The following is a 23454-nucleotide window of genomic DNA, read 5'->3' on the forward strand; positions in this document are numbered from 1 at the left end:
AATTAAAGATGTGGCACGTGGGCCAGGCGCGTGTGGACAAGCACCTGTTAATAATTGGGGGTTGTCATATTGGACTGCCACATCAGCAAAAAAGGGGCATTTTAATATTGAAAAAAATTGTCCAGGGGGGTAATAGGACCAAAACAAAGGTTCGGCGTGTAGTTGGCATTTTGGTCAAACGTTGGGGAGTATTTTGACTATTATCTCGAGTTTATGCTAATTAGATAATGATCTCTAAAATCTCATCAAAAGTCTCTCGACCAAATCAATGAATTTCACTCTAAGCTTTCTCAAGCCTTAGAGTGTGATATTAAGCACAATCAATATAATCTCAAGTAACTTTCGTATTTCTAGCTCAAGTTATTAGATGGGATTTAATGACCCAAATTCTTGTTAATTAATCTTTCCCAACCTCAATCTTCCTCTCTCAAGCTCAAATCGAAGTAAATGGGCGGGTTTTAGGATTAGCTAATCCCTTAAGAAACATTAAAGAATAATATCAATTAAAACAACAAAGACCTACTTCAATAGAAATAAAAATCATTCAATACATAAGCATAACAAGAGTTTCAATCCAACCTTTAACAATGTATATTTTCATAAACAAGTTTCAAGCATTGAAATGAAAAACTACACACTTAAATATTCATTACAAAGCAAGGAATCAAAGAAATGGAGAAAAGTTTAAGAAAGTTCTCAACTCAATCTTCAAATCTTCAACCCCAAAGTGTGGTGCAAAAACCCTAAGCTCTCCAAGACTTGTATGAAATGGCCAAAGATGACAATATTTTCTCTCTTATCTTCCTTTTATAGTCCCACAATTTTCCCAATCAAAATTAGAACAAAATAACCACTGATTTTCGGAATTGCAGATCTATCCCGTTTTTGCAGATTTAGCCACTTTTTTTCGTTTTCTTCAATTTGACATCTTTTTGATTTGTTTTCACTTAGTTTCTTTTCCGATCACTTCTAAATCATATAAACCTGTAAAATAGGAGTAAACGACATTAAATGCACTATTTTCTCAATCAAACATTGCAAAAGTCTTAAGCTTAAAGAAGAAATAAGTTGGTAAAATACCAACTTATCAGTGCCCACCCCTAATTAACAAACACATATCATGCATATATTTGTGTGATATATATAGCAAATAAGTTTTTACCATCTATTCATTACTCCCTCCGTCCAACTTATGTGACACACTTCCCTTTTTATCTATCAAAAAAAGAATGTCACTTTTATATAATTGGAAATAACTTAACTTTAAAATTCCTCTTTTACCTTTAATGAAATGATTTATAGTCACACAAATGTCTAATGTTTGTTTTAGACTACTATTTCAAAAGTCTTTCTTTCATAAACTTTATGTCAAGTCAAATGATGCTACATAAATTAGGACGGATGGAGTACCCAAAATAAGTGTCACTTTAGCAAAAATCACGCCCATTAAAAAATCAATAAATACAATGTAGAGTTTACTAAACTACCCTATTTCTTAGATGATTTTTTTTTAGAATTGAACAATATTAAAGAGGACTACTTTTTTAATGCTAGAGCATAGTTGGAAATACTAGCCAATTTTTGTTTTGAACTTCTAAGATAAAATTTATTTTGGGATAATTTTATTTTGCTAAGATGACACTTATTTTGAAATGGAGTAAGTATAACTTGTGTAAGTGAAATCATAAAGGTAAAGTAATAAGCAGAAAAGAGTTATTAATCAAATATTAAATGTAATCGGATTCACCCTTCCTTCTACAACGTTGATTAACTATCCCATCAAACGGCTCAAACTCACAATCCGCGTCATCCCAACTAACCAATTAACACCTAACCCCAAACCCCTATATAATAAAAAAACATCTTCATCCCATTTACTTCACACAAAATTCAAACTCAAAAACTCCCCCCAATTTTACAACACACACACACACTTTACTAATATCTAAAAATGGCACCAAAGGCAGGTAAGAAATCCGCAGAAAAGAAGCCCGCTCACATGACACACTTAGAGCCTGTTTGGCTTAGCTTATAAGTTGCTGAAAACAACTTATAAGATGTTTTCAACTTTTTTTGAGTTTCTTCCGAATTCAACTTATAAGTCATTTTGTCTTAAAATGCCCCTAAAATAATTGGGCCCGTTTGGCTTTATCTAAAGCTAGCTTATGTTCGCTTTTTAAGCCCATCCAAACAAAGCTCTTAGAAATTTTGAGATTTAAATTTCTATACCTTAATGGTGAATTCAGACATCTGAACTACGTAAAAAATACTACAAATCACAATTAATTAATAAAATATTTAAAAGATATAAAAATATTTCGGTAATAGAAAGACTCTTGAAATCTGAAAAGTGTCACGTCTTCCTCACATTGTTCCTTCTACAACTAGCAGTTGAATGAACCGGTTGACTTATGGTTGAGGAGATAAAGAGACTATCTATATATTTATAGGCATCAAGCTTTAACCTAATGAGTCTTCTTATAAGATGCTTTATCAGGTATTTAACATGGTCTACACTCTTTTGTTCGGCTCTACACCGATATATGAAGTGATTCAGGACCAACAAAGAATACAATATATGTAGCGCAAGTCATGTCCACCAACTATATTTATTTAGAGAGTTACTAAATGACCACACCTATTTGGCTCAAATGTGGCCACACCTATGAAAATACTACCATAACCTTATTTGGATTTTGCAATGTGTCCCCCAACAATTTTCCCTCTAAAACACACTAGTAAATACAATAACTTATTCCTGTTCCCAAAACACATTGAGCAACTAAAATTGATCCATATTTCCATATATATGAAGATGAAAAGTCTCTACATTGAGTATTTTTTGTGTTTAGCAAATTATACGGTTCAATTATTTTTAAAAAAATTATACGCTTTACTTATTAAAAAAATAGTCTACTAAAAAAAAATTCCACCTTACAACTTGTTTACTAATCTAAATTGTGTATAATTAGTGATCAATGTAGATAAATACAACATATTGGTTTTTAAAATTTGATATAATCAAATATTCAATTTGATTAAATATAATTAAATATCTATTTAAATTACATGTGAAACTTATAAGTAATACTTATAGCTCAAAATGCCCTCCAATTATCCAAATAGCTCAAAAATACCCTTTCTACTAACAATTGTTCCAAAACAAGATAAAAGGAACCGATTTTGCCCTTGTTCTTTTATTTTTTATTTTTCGGAGGAGAGGAGAGTGGGGTTGAACATGTGAGAAATATAATAATAACATCAAAAATAAGTAGTATAAACACTTCTAATCTTAGAAAATGTGAAATGTAAACAATATTATTCGCCAGTTCACCCATGTCCACTTGTTGTTAGGCAAAAATTGTCATAATTCGTCTACAACTAAAAATTACACCTTAGAACTGATAACTGTTTCAAAAGACTTTAGTTGTAAGATATCTAATTATATTATAAAAAATAAAAAAACTTTGACCCGCTAATGTCTGTTTCATTACCATGCAAGGGCTGGACCCTATTCACATTTTGTTGTCCATATTTCTTAAAAAATGCAAGGACATTTAAAAAGTAAAGGACCACAAATGTTAAGACACGAAGCTAAGGGTGTGCATACTTTCATAAACACCGAAATCGGAATTTTTCACATTTCAATATTACAGTACTTGAGGCATTTTAAAAAAAATAGTATTCGGTTCTTATAGAAAAATACCAAAATATCAAATATCGGACATACTTAATTACATATACTACAATTCATATATTATTATTATTATTATTATTATTATTATTATTATTATTATTATTATTATTATTATTATTATTATTATTATTATTATTATTATTATTATTATTATTATTATTATTATTATTATTATTATTATTATTATTATTATTATTATTATTATTATTATTATTATTATTATTATTATTATTATTATTATTATTATTATTATTATTATTATTATTATTATTATTATTATTATTATTATTATTATTATTATTATTATTATTATTATTATTATTATTATTATTATTATTATTATTATTATTATTATTATTATTATTATTATTATTATTATTATTATTATTATTATTATTATTATTATTATTATTATTATTATTATCATCATCATCATCATCATCATCATCTAGACAATAATTTAAATAATCCAAATATAGCTAATAAAATACCAAAAGTTCTTAGTGTATTATTATATTTCTCACTTATTCAACCCCCCCTCCCCCACCCCAAATGAAAATAAAAAATAAATCAACAAGGGAAAATTTGTCATGATGGCACCTATTACCAACCCGATAGGTAAGCAAAAAAATTCAACGGTCGATTCATTTTAAGTTAAATCAACGGAAAGTAAAGTGAAAACACGAAATATCCATAATCAAGTCTATATATTTAGTCAAAATGCGAAAACAACCCAAAATACCACCCAAGACTGGTGTCATGTGTACAAGAGCTACTAAGAATACTAATACAAGTGTGCATCGACCAAATACACTGTCTGGAATGTAAAAGAGACAGAAATAAATAAAGCTAGAAAGAGATTGGCGTTGCAGATCATCCAAGCAACTCACCTCTAAATCTCCCGAATCAACAACCTCGGACTCAAACCACTTCGCGAGACCCACTCGTATTCAGAACAGAATCTTATCCGAGAAACCTTTATCCTTCCGTATTAGGACTATTCATTTCTTATTTAGGCCAATTAGACTATTAATAAAAATAATAAATAATCAGATAGGGCAAATAACTTAATTGGGAGCAACAACACAGATATTCAATCAAGGGAAGAATGATACTACTATGCAAAGGCAATACAATGACTTGACTCAACCAAATGCTCCTAATATGTATATACACGACACTCCTTGGTAATCTTTGGGAGTTCGTGACCCATGGGGGACTTGCGAGGTCCATATACTCGTTGCAAGCATGCAACTCGAGCCAACCAATTATAATCCAATTATAATCCGTTGCAGGCATGTAAACCAAGCCAACCATATGCAAGTGCATGATATAACACATAAAACATTCATTATGTCAAATCTAGACTTAATATGCCAAAGGTTCAACATCAACAACAACAAATTGGACTTAATAGCTGACATTTCATTAACATGTTATTTCAAGTCTACGAGGTTTCTTGAGATGCCAAACATAACAACAATCAAGCCTACATATAGCACATAACAACTAATGCCCACATGCTTTGGCATTCTGACCACAAATATAATGACTCGAATACGATACAAACTCCCACAACATGACATCGGTACTCATACAATGCTCGTCATATCACGGATTCGAGACCATCTGTTCTGCCCTTACCCCATTATTATTTGCATGTTTAATCTTTACTTAAAAAAAATATCTCTCAAACGAAGTCTATAAAGTCTTAACATACCTTGAATGCTGAGCAAACGCGTCACGAACCTTCAAGATTTCACCTTTCCTTTCAGTAAAGCTTCAGAACATTCCCAATCTATTAACTATGAGCTATTCGTAAGGAACGAGTCCGTAGACACCCATATTGCTATACTTTGATTGAAACCCAAAAACGGATCAAAAAAAGGTAACTCCGAGCCCACAAGAGAAAAACTGGATTTTTTTTGCAAAATAGATTTATCCATAAACTATAAAGTCTAAATCAAGAAAATGACTCAAAACCGACTTCAATTCGATTTCCAATTTGAAAAAATTCATATTTTTAACTTAGGGCTTTAAAAACTCAAAAAAGTGACCCCCCCACTCCGATGACCAAATAAGACTTTTCCTTTCAAAATAGTTTGCCCCAGCTCAAGGAACTTAAATTCAGAAAACCCGGTAAAAATGACTCCATCTTGACCTTCAATTTCTTATTTTTCCGAAAATTCAGCTTATATGGTAAAAAACGCAACCAACACCCAACAATGAAATCAACTCTAAATAATGTAAGGAATCTATGGAGTAACATGAAATAAGGTTTAGATTTACCCCGAAGCAAATACGAGAAGAATTCCTTGAAATCGCTTCAATCTGAGCTCCCAAACTTGGGAGAAAAAGTCGCGAAACAAGAAACAAAAACCAAAAAACACAGCAGCTTTCCGGCCCCGAATCAGATGCTAGATGATCACGAAACTCACCTTTAACAAGCCCAAAATGTTCCTTGCGAGATTCCACCCAAGATAGCCTTTTGATTCACCTAATTTAGCCTTAAAATGAGAGAGACATGATGTTTTAAAATTTTAACATAAGTCTGAAATTTAAAGACGAACTTAGGACATAATCGGCAATTTGAAATTGTTGCACTAGAAAATTCAACAATTGTTAAATCTTAGTTTAGCACCCGAAACTCATCTTAAATATCTCGGATACAAATCATATATGCATTTCAATCATAAAACATGCTACGAACACGCTCGCGCACTCAAAACACCGAAAAGATGTCGTCTTGACCCGATGTTGACCAAGGTCAACTCCAATTCTTCAAAATTCTAGATTTTCAACCAACAATCCAAATCACACCTGAATGCTTTGGGACCCGAACCAACATATCAACTAAGTCAAAAATCACACTCCGGACCTAATGGAATCGACTAAGCTTTAAAAATGATGCATTTACCCCAATTGTTGACTTTGGTCAAACTTCATTTTCTTAACTTTAGAACTTCCAATTCTGCTAAAGCTGATCCGATACTCACCCGATTACCTCGAGCACCACATCACCCATTCCCGCAAGTCATAAATACCAAGATGAGACTATGAGAAGGGTATTTTGGGGAAAACAAGGCTAAAAGCTCAAATGAACCAAGCAGGTCGTTACAAAAATTATCCATTCGAATTGTTCAAGGGTAAAATTGGTCCCTTTTCTCTTGTTTTGGAACAACCGTTAGTAGGAAGGGTATTTTTTGAGATATCAGATTAATTTAAACATCTTCTACTAATCATTATTCACAATTTTTTTTTATAAAAAAAGTGAAAATAAAAAGGTGAAAAGAACCACTACAGATATATAGTTTAAGTTCTTTTCTTGAAAAAAGTGCGCGACTAATTTCATGAAATTTGGTATATAAATATTAATTCCTCCGTCCCAAAACGCCTGTCTTTGTTTGACTTAGCACGTAGTTTAAGAAATAAAGAAAGACTTTTGAAATATGTGGTCCAAAACAAATAATAGATATTTGTGTGGCTGTAAATTATCTCATAAAGTTAAATTGTTTCTAAATATAAAAATGTGCCAATCTTTTTGGGACAAACTAATAAGAAAAGCAAGACAATCTTTTTGGGACAGAGAGAGTAATAGGTTATCTTAAAAATGGAAAAGTAATTAATAGGTCAAATGCATTAATGGTGTAAGATGAACTTTGTGAGGGAGGGGTAGAAATGTCATTGATTTCGCATAAATGGCCTGGATACCTGTGTGAATTTACTATCCTAGCCCTATTTGGGCCAGTGGCCAAAATCAGTGTGGTAAATTTGATTTTTCCATTCAGTTATCCCAGTTTATGAACCACAATAATTAAGTTAATATTGTCCACATTTAGTAAAAATTTCTGACACTCAACCCAAAGAGGCCCTGAGAGATGTTTGCTACCATGTTAACTTATTGGAGTTAATGGTTAAAAACACAGCTGAAATATCACTTTTTTGCAAGTATCACACCCAACTACCAAGTTGTCCCCTTTTCCTACTTGAACTATCACCATCTACTCAACTAGGTGTGTTGTTAATACATAGATGGTGATAGTTCAGGTCAACTAGGTGTGTTGTTAATACATAGATGATGATAGTTCAGGTAGAAAAAAGGGAACAACTGATAGTTGGAGTGTGAAACTCATAAAAAAGTGATAGTTCACGTGTGTTTTTACATTTATCACAAATTATTGTAAATGTGACATTTTTAAAAATAAAATAGTAATATTTTCACCTTTTTAAAATTTATTAATCTTTTTGATTACTACTCCCTCTGTCTCAATTTATGTGACACTTTTCGTTTCCCAAGATTCAAACTGTACAAACTTTGAGCAACATTTTAAGATGTATTTTTTCACCAAATTGATATGAGAAAAGTTGCAAATTATAATACTTTTCATGTAGTTTTCAAATATATAAATTTTAATCTTAAAATATTAAATTAATCTAATCCAATTTAGCTTCAACGTCTAGTCAAATTGACTCTCGAAAAGTAAAAAGTGTCACATAAATTGAAACGGAGGGAGTATATTTTTTGAGGTCAAATTTATAAAAAGAACTTGAGTCCTGATTATCTTTTTCACGTCAGGTCAGGAATACTAGTAGTAGTTTGGTATTGTGGCTGAGTAATACTAATGTTGCAATTTTCCAAGAAACGGTTCAATGCCAAACGATAAAGCTGGAACTTCATAAACTCCCCTCTCTCCTTTTGCACTTCCCATTGCAGTACCATTTTCTAGTCTTTCCTAGCTTCCAAGGTAAGCAATGGGAATTTGGGACTTCATTAGTTCCGGAAAAGAAACGGTGAAAAAGGTATGTAAAACTTCCTACGGTTACAGCACGGTCACAGTCAGAAAGATCGATGGCGTCGTTAGAGTTAACGGCCTGCCGAATCTGAGTCAGTACATGGCGGATTGTGAAGGTCGTGCTAAGATGGTTTATTTCAGTGCAAAGTTTCGTCAAAAATGCTACCGTTTATGCCTTCAAACACATTCCTGGTTTGCTTCCTTCGCTCGATGTTTACACCTAATTAGGAGTAGATTAATGTTGATTTGATCTAAAAAGTGGTGATTAACAGAATGTTGTCTACTATTTAATACATTAGTGAAACTAGATGTTTTTTTTTGGTTGGGTTTTCTTGCATGCATCGTAGACACCATCTTGAAGTTATATTGTCTATTTCTCTGTCTGCCTCCCTTGCCCTCCAGAATAATACAATAAAGATTAGTCTATCTCGCAGTATTACAATTAAATAGAAAATAATTGAAATTTTTTCAAGACCCTTGTGGTCCGGTATTTCCCGAACCCCGCGCATACCGGGAGCTTGGTGCAGCGGGTGGCCCTTTAGAAAATATTTGAAAATTTTATAATCATAAGAATTATTTACTTTCAAATAAATAGTTGCAGATTAAAATAAGACAGGATGGAGTGAGTGTAAACTGGATGTAGCTACTAGCATTGTGTTTATCTGTAAGTTTAACTTGGTTTCAAATTCTTAGTATTTCACAAAAGAGATATTGCATGCACTTGAAAATACATTAGGAAACTCTAGGGACTAGAGTTGAATTGGAAAAAATGAACAAATGTGTTGTCATGGAATGGTTAGCCTTGCAAAATAATTTGATGATCCTGGGGTTCTATACCTGATTAGATTTAATCTTTAGTCACATAATTTCAAAAAAGCTACTTCATTGGTTGCCCTTGAAAAGGAATTCCACTATATCAAAGCATGAAATTTTTTAGGAAATCAGAATACCATCAAAGGTTAAGATGGAACAAATAGAATCTTTTTATCTTTAATTAAAAGTTTCGAATGTGAACTTTGAAAATAGAGGAACTCAAGGAATAAAATGGTTCTCACTTATGGATCCTATGTAGCAAGAATATCATAAAATTGTTTGGGCTAGCCACTTTTGGACTGATATTTATAATTTAGCTGTTGGTTGAAATATATTTGAAAAACAACCACTTCTTAATACAAAAGTATAATTTGAAAAAAGATATCCTTAGCTAAAGCACAAAAAACTCCTTGAAATTTCATTCGAGTTTGAACTTCATGAATTTTTCATTTAAATTAAATCCTCCCTCACACACCACATCATACTTACACCTCTATAATTATAAACAAATTCCAAAATGATCATCTAGCCACCTCTAAAATTCGTGTGCCACGTCAATGCCACATCAACATTTTGTGTTTAAGCGTTTAACTTTATACAAGTTGAGGTGCCTAAATGTACGCACCGAGTCCGGAACCAAAATGCCCCCAAAAAAATCACTTTGAACCAAAATACCCCAACAAAAAAAATGTTACAAAACTACCTTTAGCGCAGTAATTTACTGCGCTAAAGCAGTTCACGGAGACGGAGCCGTTAACTGCTTTAGCGCAGTATTTTACTGCGTTATAGAAGCTGTTAAAAAAAATCTATAACGCAGTAAAATACTGCGTTATAGAAACAGTACAAAAAAAAAATGGCCAACTTTATTTTTTGAAACACTTAGTGTTTTTTTCCATACTTCGACCAATGATTAGTCGTGTGTCAAGACTCTGAAACGTCAATATTTTACATAGAACACGATATTTTTTCTGCGTACAATAATGTAGGCTCAATACATCAAGGATACGTAAACGTTTGGATCGTCATTTTAGGGGTTGAAAAGGTGTCCGAAGTAAGTTTTGTTTGTAAACTTTAGGTTTAAGTGTTCTATATACATAGACGTCCATTTTTATTTGAAGACTTGTTGTCATTAGCTTAAAGTTTTCTATTTTTAGGTTTAGATTTAAGTGTATTATTTTTTAAAGCGTAACTTTATTTCGAATATACGCGGTTTTTTGCGCTCGGACGTCCGATTTACGCGATTTTTTTTTTTTCAACGTATTCGAAAGAAAGTTACGCATTAAAAAATAACACACTTAAGGAACTTAGTGTTTTTTTCCATAAAAAGATTGCAACATCTTATTTTAATAAATGTTTTCTTTGCAGCGCTTAGTGTTTTTTCCATACTTTCACCAATAATTAGTCGTGTGTCAAGACTCCGAAACGTCAATATTTTGTATAGAACCTGATTTTTTTTTTTTTTTTGCGTACTATAATGTAGGCTCAATACATCAAGGATACGTAAACGTTCGGATCGTCGTTTTAGGGGTTGAAAAGGTACCCGAAGTAAGTTTTGTTTAAGGTTTAAGTGTTTTATTTTTTAAGATTTTGATTTAAGCGTGTTATTTTTTAATCAAGATATAACTTTATTTTGAATATAAATATAATTCTAAAAAATATAGGGAGAAAAAACTAGTTGTAAAGTGGTCAAACTTTAGATGATCATAACTTTGCGTTCGGATGTCCGTTTTTCGCGTTTTTTTTTTTTGAACTTGTGTATTGTTTTGAGATCTATGCGGGCAAGCTGCCTCAAGGCGGTTTGGCCGAGCCGATTTTTAAAAAAACACCTTTTATCCCATTCAATTTCAATTTTCCCCCAAATTGGCGTGAAATTTTCAGTTTTATTTACTTATAAGATAATGATACGCAATAGATTTCAACCTAAAAATCCCGGGGTAATGTAGCTGTGAATGTCAATTTCACTTCTGCAGTTTCAATTTTTAAAAATAAAGCTGACTAATTTTCTCGACATATAAAGTTGATTAAAATAACCTTACAGTCAAACACTAAGTTTTTTCAAATAAAACTTATTTCGAGCACCTTTCCAACCCCTAAAATGTCGATCCGAACGTATACGTATCCTTGATGTATTGAGCCTACATTATTGTACGCAGAAAAAAATATCAGGTTCTATATAAAATATTGACGTTTTGAAGTCTTGACACATGACTAATTGTTGGTCAAACTATGAAAAAACACACTAAGTATTGCAAAAAAAAAAAAATATTTGCCAAATTTTTTTTTTAGTGCTCGCTATTTTACTGCGCTATACAAAAAAAAAAAAAAAAATTTTTAGCGCAATAAAATACTGCGCTAAAGCAGTTAAAAACCTTTTGGCAACGACTTTATTTTCAATAAATCTAAACCCTAAAAATAAAAAACCTTAAGCTAATGACAACAAGTCTTCAAACAAAAATGGACGTCTATGTATATAGAACACTTAAATCTAAAGTTTACAAATAAAACTTACTTCGAGCACCTTTTCAACCCCTAAAATGATGATCCGAACGTTTATGTATCCTTGATGTATTGAGCCTACATTATTGTACGCAGAAAAAAATATCAGGTTCTATATAAAATATTGACGTTTCGAAGTCTTGACACACGACTAATCGTTGGTCAAAGTATGAAAAAACACATTAAGTGTTTTTTTTTTAGTGCTCACTATTTTACTGCGCTATACAAACAAACAAAAAAAATCTTTAGCGCAGTAAAATACTGCGCTAAAGCAGTTAAAAACCTTTTGGTAACGGCTTTTTTTTCAATAAATCTAAACCCTAAAAATAAAAAAATTGAAATTAATGACAACAAGTATTCAAACAAAAATGGACGTCTACGTATATAGAACACTTAAACCAAAAGTTTACAAATAAAACTTACTTTGGGCACCTTTTCAACCCCTAAAATGACAATCCGAACGTTTACGTATCCTTGATGTATTGAGCCTACATTATTGTACGCAGGAAAAAATATCAGGTTCTATATAAAATATTGGCGTTTTGGAGTCTTGACACACAACTAATCGTTGGTCAAAGTATGAAAAAACACACTAAGTGTTGCAAAAAAAAAAAAAAAATTGCCAAATTTTATTTTTATTTTTTAGTGCTCGCTATTTTACTGCGCTATACAAAAAAAAAAAATATTCTTTAGCGCAGTAAAATACTGCGCTAAAGCAGTTAAAAACCTTTTGGCAACGGCTTTATTTTCAATAAATCTAAACCCTAAAAATAAAAAACCTTAAGCTAATGACAACAAGTCTTCAAACAAAAATGGACGTCTATGTATATAGAACACTTAAACCTAAAGTTTACAAATAAAACTTACTTCGGGCACCTTTTCAACCCCTAAAATGACGATCCGAACGTTTACGTATCCTTGATGTATTGAGCCTACCTTATTGTACGCAGAAAAAAATATCAGGTTCTATATAAACTATTGACGTTTCGGTGTCTTGACACACGACTAATCATTGGTCAAAGTATGGAAAAAAACACTAAGTGTTACAAAAAATAAAGTTGGCCAATTTTTTTTTTTTTTTTTTTTTTTGTCTTGTTTCTATAACACGCATTTTCTTGCGTTATAATTTTTTTTTTTAACGATATTCTATAACGCGGTAAAATACGCGCTAAAGCGATTAACGGCTCCGTCTCCGTGAAGCGCTTTAGCGCGATAAATTCTGCGCTAAAAGTAGTTTTGTAACATTTTTTTTGTTGGGGTGTTTTGGTTCAAAGTGGTGTTTTTGGGGCATTTTAAACCGGACTCTGTACGCACCCAAAGTTGGAGGGTATACTTGCCAGCTGATGTCAAGTTTGGCCTGTTTATATATTATGCCGTTTTGAAAGTTATCAAAATTTCCTCAGTTCTTATATAATCTTACCAAAATTTTACAAAGATCCACTTTACAAAAATCAATACTTGCGATTAGATGCTATTAACTTTCACATATACATAATTTTACAAAGATTCACTTTACAAAAATCAACAATAGTAGTAACTAGATATTCTTTAATGTAATCATTCAACATGGTATACGACTGATCTCTTCATGTCGAGCATGAGTCTTTTTTTACAAAATATAAGATGATGAGTCTTTTTTATTACAAAATATAAATTTATGGGTTAAATTTTACATTTAAAAATTTTAAAATCATGATTTAAAATTTCAAATCCTACTTTTAAAAGAATTTGAGATTTAAAATCATAATATTTATGCAAATTTATAAACAAACGCTCCTTTAAAATCAAAATGATGATTCCAAATTGTATGAGCAAACGCACGCACGGTTAAAAAGAAAATCAAGAACAACCATTGTAAAATTCCAAGAATACACGTAGGTCAGTACTAAAAGCACAAAGTTTGGTTCTCCTTTTTCCAGTGACAGTGCAGTACCTTCTTTTCTAGTCATCCTATTTTCCGAGGTAAGAGCAAAGGGGAAAAAAAAAAAAAGAGGGAATATGGGACTTCATTTGTTCCATATTATAGCAATACACACCTGTTGGTCAAACTTTTTGACGTACCATTCACACCTGTTAGCTAATTTTTGGAAGTCCTTCCAAGAGGGTTTAGGGACTCATGTGAGTCTTAGCACGGCATTTCATCTACAGATTGATGGACAAAAAACATTGACTCTTGAGGATATGTTACGGGCATGTATGTTAGATTTTAGAGGTAATTGGGATGATAACTTGTCACTCATTGAGTTTGCTTACAATAATAGTTATCATTCTAGCATTCAAATGGCACCGTATGAGGCTTTATATGGGCGAAAGTGTAGATCCCTAATTGGGTGGTTTGAAGGAGGAGAGACTAAATTGATAGGGCCAGACTTGGTCCAACAAGCCATAGAGAAATTTAAGCTCATACAAGATCGGTTATTAGCAGCCCAAAGTCGTCAAAAGTCCTATGCGGATAATCGCCAAAGGGACTTAGAGTTCCAAGTGAAAGATTGGGTATTCTTAAAAGTGTCACCAATGAAGGGTGTAATGAGATTTGACAAAAAGGGGAAGCTTAGTCCCCAGTACATTGGGCCTTATGAGATTGTGCACAAAGTGGGCAAAGTGGCTTATGAATTAGATCTACCTCCTGTTGGTCAAACTTCTAATTATTATAGCATGGCCGCCGTCAAAAACATTGGTCAGTACGTGCCCGATGATGAAGGCCGGGATAAGATGGTCAATTTTAGTACAAAATTCGTTAAAAATGCTTCCGTTTATGCCGTTAAAGAAGCTGCCAACAACTTCATTCCTGGTCAGCTCCCTTCTCAATATTTGATGTGTCAAATGGTCGGGTTGAGCTGAATTTGGACGGGTTAAAATGAGATGAGCTAATAAATGTCGAGCAATTTGCAGGATTGCCCTTCGCTGGGGTGGTCTTTAATTTTTGTCCCTCAAATCAGTGGTCTTTAATTTTTGCCCTTCACTAAAAGCCCCTCGATTTCGGGTTCGAACCCCGCTCAGTCAAAAAAAAATAATTAAAAAAATCGCAAGGCATATGTTGGGATTTGCAGGGCATAAGTTGGTTTCAAACTTTGTCTTAAGGAAAAAAAAAATTATTTTGCTGAAATTTTGCAAACCTCTACCTTAAGGCCTAACTTTGGGCAAAAGTTAGGCTCCCAAAGTTAGGCCTTAAGGCCTAATTTTGGGTAAAAGTTTGCCTTAAGGCATAAGTTGATGCCTTGCGAATCCCAATTTCTGCCTTACGAATCTCAACTTATGCCTTGCAATTTTTTTTTACTGAGCCTGGGTTCGAACCCAGGACCTCTAGATATTAAGCGAAGGACAAATATTAAAAACCACCAATTTGAGGGGCAAAATTAAAGACCACCCCAAAACCAGGTTAATCCGCGCAAAAAAAATGACACGCCTAAAAGTTACTTGGGCTAAAATATGGGTCATAACTCAACCCGCCCAATTTCTTACTAAGTTTTAATTATTTTATTTCTTCTTTTATAAAATTTTAAGGGTCATTTGCACGATTTCCCTTCAAAGGCACTGGTCTTTAACTTTTGTCCCTCAAATTGGTGGTCTTAAATTTTTGCCCTTCGCCTAATACTCCGAGGTCCTGAGTTCAAACCCCGGCTCAATTAAAACATAAATAAATTCGCAAGACAGAATTTTGTAGCAAAATTAGGCCTATTCGGGCAAAAGTTAGGCCTTAAGGCAGAGTTTTGCAAAATTTTAACTGAATAAAACAAAAAACAAAATTGCGAAGAGTTTTGCCTCCAGGTATAAGGCAAGCCGTGCCTGAAGGCAAAACTCTACCTTAAGGCAGAGTTTGCCTCAAACTCTACTTGATCAGGTAGAGTTTGCAGTCAAACTCTGTCTGATCAGGCAGAGTTTCAAACTTTGCCTTAAGGTAGTGTTTAGCAAAACTCTGCCGATCAGGTAGAGTTTGAGACAAAACTCTGCCTTGCAAATCCAAACTCTACCTTGTGATTTTTATTTTTAATTTTTGACTAAGCGAGGGTTCAAATTCGGAACCAAGGAGTTTTTAGCGAAGGGCAAAAATTAAAGACCACCAATTTGAGGGGCAAAAATTAAAGACCAGTGCCTTTGAAGGGCATTCCACACAGAAAAAATGAATTTTTAATACTTTGATTTTTTTTTTCTTTATTAAGGCTATAAGACATATCAAATAATAAAAAAAAATTCTAATAGTCATTTTGGGCTACATATCAGCCCAAGTTTTGATGAGCTGAGCTAATAGTGCGGGTTGGACCGATTTTCCTTTTTTTTCTTTTTTTTTTCCTCCATTCTTTCTCTCCTTTCTCTTGCTCTGTTTTCCCTTTTTAAGAAGAATTGTCGTGATAGCAAGTGATTGTTAGAATTAGGGAGTGTTGGGTATGAAGGAAATTTTTTTCTAGTAAAATAAGTGGTTTTTGACTTATTCATATAATCTAGACAGATACTGTGAGGGATGAGGTGGGTGTTTAGGGGGTGAGGGTGGATGTGGTGGGGTTTTGGGGTGGGGGTAGGGGTGGAGGGGAGACAATCAACTTGGAATGCCATTTGTGGAATTTGTTTCCATATTCTATTAGGGAAGTGAACAAATGTGTCGTCATCGAATGAATTATTACTAATAACTCAGTGAAGTTCTGGAGAAATTAATGTAGTATAATGTTGCATTAAAGTAGTGTAAGGTATTTTCATGTGCAGGTGGAAGGGTAGTGTCCAAAATTTACTCTGAAATAGTCCGTGAAATGGAAATTGAGTCTAAAATGAATCAAGACACGTCGTGCATCAAGGACATAATTGGCAATTCAAGTAAGGATACCACTAGTGGTGCTCCTCCAGGATTGCTCGATAGGGCAGAGCTGCTGGAAAGCAAAGAGCTTAAGTTGGGTTCTCAAAATAGACTTTTCGTGGATTCATTTACACATCAAACACCCGAAGACGTCCTAAAAGTCTTCATGATGAAGGAATTTATGGGCGCTCGTTTTCTCGACAATTTGCTGGTTCCTGATCATAAACAACGGAATAAAGTTAATTGATATGTATATGGCTATCTCATGTATGTTTGTCTTACTGTATTGTTGGTAGTGTATGCTTGTAAGTAGATCTAAGTTACCTCTTTGTCTTGTTTCATTTGAAAGTCACATGATGAAAAGCAAATTTTATATGTATCATCTATGCGACAACAACTTGAACTCCAGTATCGCTTGTAATTATTAGATCTAAGTTATCTTTTTAGTTTATTTCCTTTGAAGTTACCTCTTTATTTTGTTTCCTTTGAAGTTACCTTTTTATTGTGTTTCCTTTGAACTTCGTAGATGCCTCTGCGATAGTGTTGCAATTTGAATTGTAGTATCATGAGTTTGAATATGCTTGTAATTAGATGTAGGTTACCTCTTTGTATTGCTTCCTTTTTGAAATTTGCATAATTGGAAGCAAACTTTATGGAGAGAAGATTCAGCCATTGTTGTTTTGTCATGAATGTAACATCAACATCATACCCAGTGTAATCCCACAAGTGCGGTCTGGGGAGGATAGAGTCTATGCAGACCTTACCCTTACCTAGTGTAATCCCAAAAGTAGGGCCTCCTGTCATGAATGTAAACATATAAAAATTTACTAGGTAATTCCCATCACGATTCCCAAATCTTCCTCATTATTTTTTTCCTGTATTTGGAGGTTAAAAACTCAAAATCACAATCAGAGCCCATCATTCACAAATCACATAAATTGAGTCGAAAGAATCAAGCAGAGAAGAATTATCATCAGCAAAAGCAGTTCTTGTTGGAGCTTTGGCTCCGGGAGTCAAAGTAGTAAAATTTTCCCCTCTACGATTCATGTTTCAACTTTATATTTATTGATTCAAGTAGTTGCTCTTTCTTTGTTTTTGGATTCAGGCTCCTACTTGGAATACGCTAAAAATTGCATTTGTGATATTGGTTGTGTGTTTTGCGGTTATGTTTGAAAGTGCAAGAGGGGGTGGGGGGGGTGGTGTAATTTTTTTGTTTTTAGGGAGTCGACTATGTAGGATACCTAGTCGACTATAAGAAAGCTAACTGTAAAGTAAATTGCAGAAAGTAATTGACACACGATATTTATACTGGTTCAGATTCAATGTGAATCCTAGTCCAGTCCCCTTGGGTTGCAAGGGTGATCTTTCCGACTCTTTAAATTGAATCTTTGGTACAAGGACTGGTTTGAATGGAGCTCCTACGTCTACACTCAAACTCTCGTATTTTTTTTTGTTACAAAGTCTCACCAACTGAAAAATAATTCTCTCCTCTCTTTTTTGTTTACACAACAACTCTAATTGAATTACAATGCTTATGAAAAGTAGAGCAAAGACTATATGAAAATTAAGACGAAGTACAATTTCTAAGTACGATATGAGCCAATATTTATCGAAAATATGAAGTCGTTGTGGATCTTCTAAGCAGAGAAAGCAACCCAAGAGATTTGATCCTTAGAAAATAGGAATATTGAGGATCCCTATTTTCCAAGAATAAAGCAAGAGCTCTGATGCTGATTGATCTTTTCCTTGTGTCTTTTGACAGCTTGGTACTTGATTATATCCTTTCCTTATGCACTTCTTGATTTGTCTTCAGCGATCTCCTTTCCTTGTGCATTAGTTCGCGTGATACTTGATTTGCCGTAGTAGTTTCCTTTAACGAAATCTTCCTTATTTATGCAGATGTACCTGAGGGGTATTGATATTCAAACTCCAATAGCAAGCTAACTTGACATGTTGATGGGCCGACTGGTTTTAGGCTTTGTGAAGTGCATTTAGTTGCTTGGGCCTTTTTCACATCCTGATCCTCTGTTGGGCCTTGATTATTTTCCTGCACAATAACATAAGTTGTCATCATTAAAATCTTAGCACTAACAATCTCCCCCTTTTTGATGATGACAATTAATACTCAAGATAAAGTAGTCAACTTTCTTGTTGCATTGATTTAAATGGTTAGTTCCTCACACTGAAGGGAACTCCCCTTGAATAATTGACTTTGCTGTACTCCCCCTTTGGCATCAATCAAAAAGCAATATAGCAGCAAAACAAAAACAACAAAACAGAACTATGGTCCTAGATAAGGAAGAGAAGAGGGCACTAGGAGGCGTATATAGAGTAGGATTGGGGTTTGTGAAACGGTGTATGGGGAAAGGAAGAGATGGGACGGGAAAATGAAACGAGTACAGACAGTAATGATGGTAATCAGCTCGTAACTATGGAAAGATTAAGGGAAAGGAAAGGTCAAAACAAAATCACACAAAAGATTTGTTATTTTTATTTTTATTTTTTCGTAAAAAAAAATAAACAAGGGTAAATAAATAAAAAGAATTAAACAATAATAGGATTTGCAATCAGACCAATTAAAGTTCTTAGGTGGCAAAAACGTTCTTCCAAGAGAGGTTTTGTAAAAATATCAGCAAGTTGACTATCAGTACTTATAAAACTAATTTCTATATTTCCTTTTGACACATGATCTCTAATAAAATGATGCTTAATATCAATATGCTTAGCCCTAGAGTGATGCACAGGATTCTTCGAAAGATATATAGAACTAGAATTATCACATAAAATGCGAATAAGTTTAGAGAAAACATCATAATCACTTAATTGATGGTCCATCCAAATTACTTGAGCACAACATTGACCAATGGCAATGTATTCAGCCTCAGTAGTGGACAAGGAAACAGATACTTGTTTCTTACTATGCCAGGAAATTAAAGATTTTCCTAGAAATTGACAGAACCGCTTGTACTTTTGTGATCATCCTTATCACCTGCAAAATCAGCATCTGAGAACCCTTCAAGTTGGAAAGAGTTAGTACCTGGGTACCATAAGCCATAATTTGAGGTTCCAACTAGTATCTTATAATTCTTTTTACAGTAGTAAGATGAGATTCTTTTGGAGCTGCCTGAAATCTAGCACATTTACACACACTAAACATGATATCTGGTCGACTAGCAGTGAGATATAATAGTGAACCAATCATACCTCGATACTTGGTTTCATCAATAGGTTTACCTTCATCATCTTTATCAAAATTGCATGTAGAACTCATTGAAGTCCCTAATGCTTTTGCAGTCCCTAATGCTTTTGCTTCCATCATTCCAAACTTGTGAATGAGTTCCTTTGTATACTTAGTTTGACAAATGAAAATTCCTTTTTTTGATTGGACAATTTGTAGTCCCAAAAAGAAAGTCAACTTGCCCATCATACTTATTTCAAACTCTTTGCATAAGATCAGAAAATTCCTTGCACAAAGATGGATTAGAACTTCCAAATATAATATATCATCAACATAAATTTGAATAATGAGATTTCCTGAGAGAGTTCTTTTTATAAAAAGGGTGGTATCTATCTTACCTCGGGAAAAATCATGATTCACCAAGAAAGTACTCAATCGTTCATTCCAAGCTCTAGGAGCTTGTTTAAGACCATAGAGTGTTTTTGAGAGCTTAAAAACATGATAAGGTTTTTTAGGATCTTCAAAGCCAGGCGGTTGTTTTACATATACTTCTTCATCAATAAAACCATTTAGAAAAGCACTTTTGACGTCCATTTGAAAAAGTTTGAATCTTTTAAAGGATGCATATGCAAGTAAGATGCGAATTGATTCTAACCGTGCTACAGGAGCAAAATTTTCATCATAGTCGACTCCTTCTTGTTGTGAGTAACCTTGTGCGACTAGTTGATCTTTGTTTCGTATAACTTCTCCAGTTTCGTTTAGCTTATTATGAAAGACCCATTTGGTGCCAATAACAGAGACATTCTCAGGTCTAGGAACTAATTTCGACACATCATTCTTTGAGAATTGATCCAGTTCCTCCTGCATAGCTTTGACCCAATGTTCATCTGAAGTGTTGCATCAACCTTCTTTGGTTCTAGTTGAGATATAAGAACAATATTTGCGTTATTCTTGCTTGATGCTCTAGTGTTCATTCCTTCATGAATGTCCCCTATGACAAAATTTTTTGGATAGTCAGGCTCACTTCTCCACTCATTTGGAACAGATTCAATGGTCACACTAATCGATTTTACTGGTGCAGTAGTCAACTGTATTCTATCATCTTGTTTGGTGAGTGAGGAAGCTGTGGTGGCTGTCCTTTCTTCATCATCTGCTACCTTCCTCGACCAATCGATTAGTATCGTCAAAAATAACATGGATAGATTCTTCGATTGATAATGTATGTTTATTATAAACTCTATATGATCTACTAGTGTGAGAGGAATATCCAAGAAAAATACCTTCATCGCTTCGTGGATCAAATTTTTGTTATTATCCTTACCATTATTATGTACAAAACACTTACATCCAAATGGATGAAAGTAGCTGATGTTTGGTTTCTTTCCATTCCAGAGTTCATAAAAAGTTTGTTTCAAGATGGGCACGATTAAACACTCCGTTAAGAACATGATATGTTGTACTTATAGCTTGACCCGAAATGATGTGGTAAGTTGTGTTCTCTGATTGGTTCTTGCCATATCTTGTAGAGTTCTATTTTTTGTTCAACAACACTATTTTTCCGAGGAGATCTTGGTCGAAGAAAAGTTGTGATTGTAGCCTTGTTCATTGCAAAAATCATCAAACGCCTTATTTTCAAATTCTCCATGATCATAAATGGAAGTGATATAGTAACCTTTTTCACGTTGTATTTTCTCATAGAAAAACTTAAAGTTTTTTAGATTATCATCCTTGTGAGCAAGAAATATAACCCAAGTAAAATGAGAATAATCATCAACAATAACAAAAATATACCTTTTTCCTCCAATGATTGCCGCTTCTAGTGACCCGGCAATGTCCATACGAAGTAGCTTTGCAAAGGTTTAGAAATAGACACGATATCTTTTGAATTGAAAGAGTTTCTAGTTTGCTTACCTTTTTGACAAGCATCACAGATGTGATCTTTTGTGTAGTTCAACTTAGGTAGCCCTAGCACCAGGTCGTGTCTAGCCAACTTTTCAATCAATCTCATGCTGGCATGTCCTGGTTTCTTGTGCCATATCCAAGGATCTTCTCCCATAGAGGCTAGGCATATATGTCCTCTTTGGACTCTTCCACGAGTCTAGTACATATACATTTTATTTCTACTTCCAGAAGAATTTCTTTGCCCTTGGAGCCTTCAATGATACATCCTATTTTCTTGAATCTTACATCAAGGTTTGAATCACATAGTTGACTAATACTTAAGAGGTTATACTTGAGACCCTTCACAAGATAAACGTTAGTGATATCACAGGAATTATTAAATGCTATAGTACCAACTCCAATAACAATTGCTGTGGAATTATCTCCAAAGGTTACCAATCCTCCATCATATTCAGCTACTGATTTAAACAAGCTTTTGTCGCCTGTCATGTGACTGGAACACGCACTATCTAGATACCATTTACCTTTAGATTTCTTCGTATGGTGTTCCTGCAAAACAATGTAATTACTTTCTTTTAGGTACCCAAACATGCTTGGGTCCTTGAGGGTTAGCCTGCAAAATATTTTTAGGTCTCCATTCCCGTCCAGATGTTTGGACATAACGAAATTTGCATTGATGGTATTTATGACCAATTTTACCACAACAAAAACATGTAAGAGAAAAGGGTTCTTTGTTGACATTTTGGCTAGTCGATCTTGGCATGGTGGAAGGATTTCCTCCAGACTTCCTGTCAGTTGACTTAAGAGATTTAGTCGGCCCGTTCGTCTTCAAGATATTTATGTCTCCTATTATCGAATTGTAACTCACAGGTTTACTCGCCCGCTAACTTGCGACTATAGTCGTATTTGGTTAGACCTTACGGAAACCGTGTCTAGTAAATTTGCGCAAACTATTGATCTGTAGTTGCAAATCACAGATTTCTTCTTGAAGAAGATCTTTTTCAATATCACATATTTGTAATTTTATATCCAGTCTTTTTTTTTCTTTGAAGTTTTCTAGATTCATCAAAAACTCTATTCAAGTCCTCAAGGGTTTGATCTAGGAGTTCTTGTGTTTCATTACATTTAGCACAAGGATAAGTCTTAGCTCGCTAGTTTCTCCAAATGCCATGAAGCAGACGTTTTCCAGATCATCTTCATTTTTTGAGATTTTATCTTTACTCCAGCTGCTAAATGCTCTTTGTTTTTTATAGTTCCCTGAGGGTTTTCTTCTTGATTCTAAACATTTAGAGGCAATATGTCCATACTTCCCACATTCATAACATTTCCCATCATTTTTCTATTGAACCGTAGAACTTTTTTCTTTGTGAGAATTTGAACTTATTCTCCGATTATTTCTTGATCTCCTCATTGCTTCCACTACGGATCTAGATATCAGTGCAACTTCCTCTTCTTTGCAATCGTCATCATCACTTTCCACCAGTCTTGAGCCCGAACGCAACTACCTTCTTCTTCTTCCTTTTTACGTTCGTTGATGTGATTTCGTCACAGTCATGATATTTCCCGAGTTCATCATAAGTCATTTTGTCTAGTTTTCCATCTTCCAAAACAATAGCTTTGGTTTTCCCTATGATTTTGGGAAGACTTTTGATAAAGTTTTCTTACTTGTTGAGAATTTGAATACGTAACCAAGAGATTTTAACTCGGAGATAATTTCTGCCGAAATTTTGAGAACACCGATTCAATATTTTCATCCTCTCTTGATCATAAAGTTTTCATATTCATGATG

The 23454-nt window shown here is 33.7% G+C and overlaps 1 long non-coding RNA gene across 1 annotated transcript; it reads right to left on the bottom strand.

Moving 5' to 3' along the window:
* Nucleotides 1-594: 594 nt before the first annotated feature.
* On the bottom strand, nt 595-6925 carry LOC132031222 (uncharacterized). Its single transcript, XR_009408196.1, has 2 exons — nt 5418-6925; nt 595-984 (listed from the first exon to the last, which is right to left on the bottom strand). It is a non-coding gene; the product is annotated as an uncharacterized LOC132031222 (long non-coding RNA).
* Between the last annotated feature and the right edge of the window lie 16529 nt (nt 6926-23454).

Source organism: Lycium ferocissimum, chromosome 9 (genome assembly GCF_029784015.1).
Source record: "Lycium ferocissimum isolate CSIRO_LF1 chromosome 9, AGI_CSIRO_Lferr_CH_V1, whole genome shotgun sequence".
Classification (NCBI taxonomy): Eukaryota; Viridiplantae; Streptophyta; class Magnoliopsida; order Solanales; family Solanaceae; genus Lycium; species Lycium ferocissimum.